Below are 3,329 nucleotides of genomic sequence, written 5' to 3'. Positions count from 1 at the left end.
ACCTGAATATATTGCGATCACGGCGGGCTAGGCCCCCAGAAGTATACAGAGAGAGTTTTGGTTACAAAACAGGCCAAACAGGTGCATAATCCCGTGGAAGAGAGGCAGGCCTAGCGGGCGAGAGCCCTTAGCCAAGAGTCGACATGGCCCCAGCGATCTTGTTGCAGGCGAACACGCCACAGATCGGCGTCCTCCCTACAGCATTGCAGAGTCCTGGCCAGAGACGGCGCCTGCCGCTGAAAAACCACGGCGTTGCGATGTTTCCACAGGTGCCAGCAGCATAGCATCACAAACTCCACTCCAGAGTCAACGACGTTGCCAGCCACACTGACGAGAGAGCTCAAGTGGCAGACCGAGGCCCCATCCGCACATATCCCAACGCTCTGCCAGAAACCCGCCGCGAACGGGCAAGCAAACATCAAGTGATCCGCAGTTTCGAGAGCGACGGGACACAGAGGGCAGCTGGCCTCGTCCCGAGCAAGAATGCACTTCCGCAGCAGGACGTCGCGCGTGTGTATGCGCCTTTGAACCAGCAGCCAGCAGAAGAACTGGACGCGGGACGGCACCCGCGCGCTCCAGATCATGGCGGCGTAAGTCGCGCTCACCCCACCGAACCGCAAGAGGGCGTAGACCGAGCTGGAGGACAAAGCCCCCCCACGCGCCCTTGCATGTACCAGAAGACGCTCGTCGTGGCCCTCCCTCGAGGAGCCTCGTCCAGCATCCTGTGAACAGCTCGCAGCTCACGTGCGCCCACAGTTGTGAGCCTTGGGACCAGGAAGCTAGCGAGGCCAAGCTGCCGCACTTGCCAGACCGTGACCTCGTCATCAACGACATGCGAGAGGAGAGCGGGGAAGACCGAGGCGAGCGATCCACAGGGGAGCCAGCAGTCCCACCAGAAGGAGCAACACCTCCCGTCCCCCACGTCAACCGTTGTGAGGGATCGGTAGAGGGGCAGCAGCCTGACGACGGAGGCCCGGTGCTCGCCCAACGCCCACTCGCCGCGCAAAAGGAGAGAGTGGCCGCCCGTGCTAGCCCAGACCCACGATGCCCATCTTGACCGTGGCGAAGCGTGCAGCCGGTGTAGCATCTTCAGAAGAAGGCACTTGTTCTGAGTGACCAGGTCACGCACACCCAGGCCACCTTCGGCCTTGGCGCGACACACCTGACGCCACGCGACCAGGCACTAAGCGCCAGATGCCCGTTCCGCGATGTTCCAGAGGAAAGATCGCCGAAGACCGTCCAGAGCACGGATCACGGCCGGCGGCAGGAGCAGCGCCGCCATGGCATAGGTAGGCAGGGCGTCGAGGACGGCATTGATGAGGACGAGCCGCCCGGCGGGCGAGAGAAGGCGGGCAGCCCATCCGGCGAGGTACACGTCCACCTTTGCGATCATGGGCAGGAAGTCGGCGAAGCGCAGTTTCTCCCAAGAGAGGGGCAGCCCCAGGTATGTTTGAGGGAACACCCCGGCGGCGCAACCCAGGGCCGCCACCACCTGCTCCACGACCGCCGCCTCGGCATGCATCAGGATGATGGTGCTTTTGGCAAAGTTGATCACCAGCCCGGTGGCCTCCGCGAACTGGTTCAGGATCAGCTTGAGGCACGCCGCCCCCCGCTCGCACGCGCGCATGATAATCAGAGTGTCATCGGCGTACTGTAGCACCACCGCCGGTGCGTCTGGCAGGAGGGGGTGGCGAAGCACATTGTCACGGCGGATGAGGCATTGGAGGACGTCGGCGACGATGATGAAGAGGTAGGCGAGACGGGGTCCCCCTGCCGCAGGCCGCAGCCGACCGGGAACCATTTCCCCGGCACGCCGTTGAGGAGGATGGCAGAGCGAGAGGAGGTGAAGAGGGAGTCCATCCAATCGCACCAGAGCGGCGGAAACCCCCGCACCTCCATGATGGCCCGCAAACTTGCCCAGTTGATGGAGTCAAAAGCTTTGGCGAAGTCGAGTTTCAACACCACCGCCGGCGCGCGCCACCTGTGGCAGCATTGCACCAGCTCGGTGGCATACACAAAATTCTCAGAGATGCTGCGCCCTCGCACGAAGCCGGATTGGTCCTCGTCGATCAGGAGGGCGATTTGACGTTGAAGCCGAGTCGTTAGCCCCCTACAAAGGATCTTGACGTCGGCGTTTTGGAGCGAGACAGGCCGGAAATCAGCCGGGGTCGGCACACCCGGCTTCTTGGGGAGGAGGGCGATGTATGCTCTGTTGATCCCATCGAGACGCGTAGTCCCGGCGTGGAACTTAGCGAAGAGGCGGTGGATGTCCGGCGACACCGCTGCCCACGCCGCTTGGTAGAAGGCGGGGCCCAACCCGTCTGGGCCCGGTGCGCTGGTGCGATCCAGGGCGTGGGCCGCGGCTTTGATCTCGGCGTGGTCGAACGGCGCCACCAGCGCCGCCCCGTCCACCACAGGAGCGTCAGCATAGAGCGCCCGCAGATCAAAACGCCAGGCGGAGGGCCTGGGCCGGCCCAGCAAGGCCGAGTAGAAGCCCAGCAAGGCGGCGGCCTTGCCTGCATGGTCCGTCACCCGCACCCCTTCGACTTCCAGCGAGCCGATGGTGTTGCGGCGCCGGCAGTTGGAGGCGGAGGCGTGGAAGAACTGGGTGTTCTCGTCGCCTTCGCGCACCGCCCGGCGTTTCCCTCGTTGCCGCCAGTGCGCGCACTGCCGACGGACCGAGGCAGCAAGGGCAAGCCGCGCGTCGAGGCGGAGGGACGCTTCTGCAGCAGAGAGAGCACGGGTTTCTTCCCAAAAATCATTGTTTTCCTTACCAATGGCAGAGCATTCTTTTGCCAAATGATCTTAACATGAGATTTAGTAATTTAATGCTCACTAAGATAACCAAGCAAACCATGTTTTGACAACATATAAACAAATATAGCTTATTTTTCAATCTGGGTGTACATTTTTAGTCTAGTGTGTGATTCAGTGACCTTGGGTGTGGTGATGTGAATGTGGTGTGTGGGTCCTTGTAAAATGCAATCTCGAACGAAGGATCTGACGCTCGTCATCAACCTTCCATAACACGTATCTTCTCTTGTTGCATGTTGTTTCATATATAGCTTGTTACATGTCTTTAGCTCTGTTATCTAGCCAGTAGCATGCAAATCAACACAGATGGAGGTGTGATTCATGGAAAAGAGAGATTATATCAAATGGAGAATCCATAGTGCTATTGATGTTGAACGTGTGTGCTGCATTGTGAATAGGAGGCATTCAGAAATGCATCACCTGCTTAAGGCTAACACAGAGTTGTTCTGCTTGTTGTAGTATGTTTAAATTTACAATATAGGGTTCAATACATGGTTTACTAGTGCAGTATAGCT

This window comes from Triticum dicoccoides, chromosome 6B (assembly GCF_002162155.2).
Source record: "Triticum dicoccoides isolate Atlit2015 ecotype Zavitan chromosome 6B, WEW_v2.0, whole genome shotgun sequence".
Taxonomy (NCBI): Eukaryota; Viridiplantae; Streptophyta; class Magnoliopsida; order Poales; family Poaceae; genus Triticum; species Triticum dicoccoides.
This window is presented reverse-complemented; position numbering follows the sequence as displayed.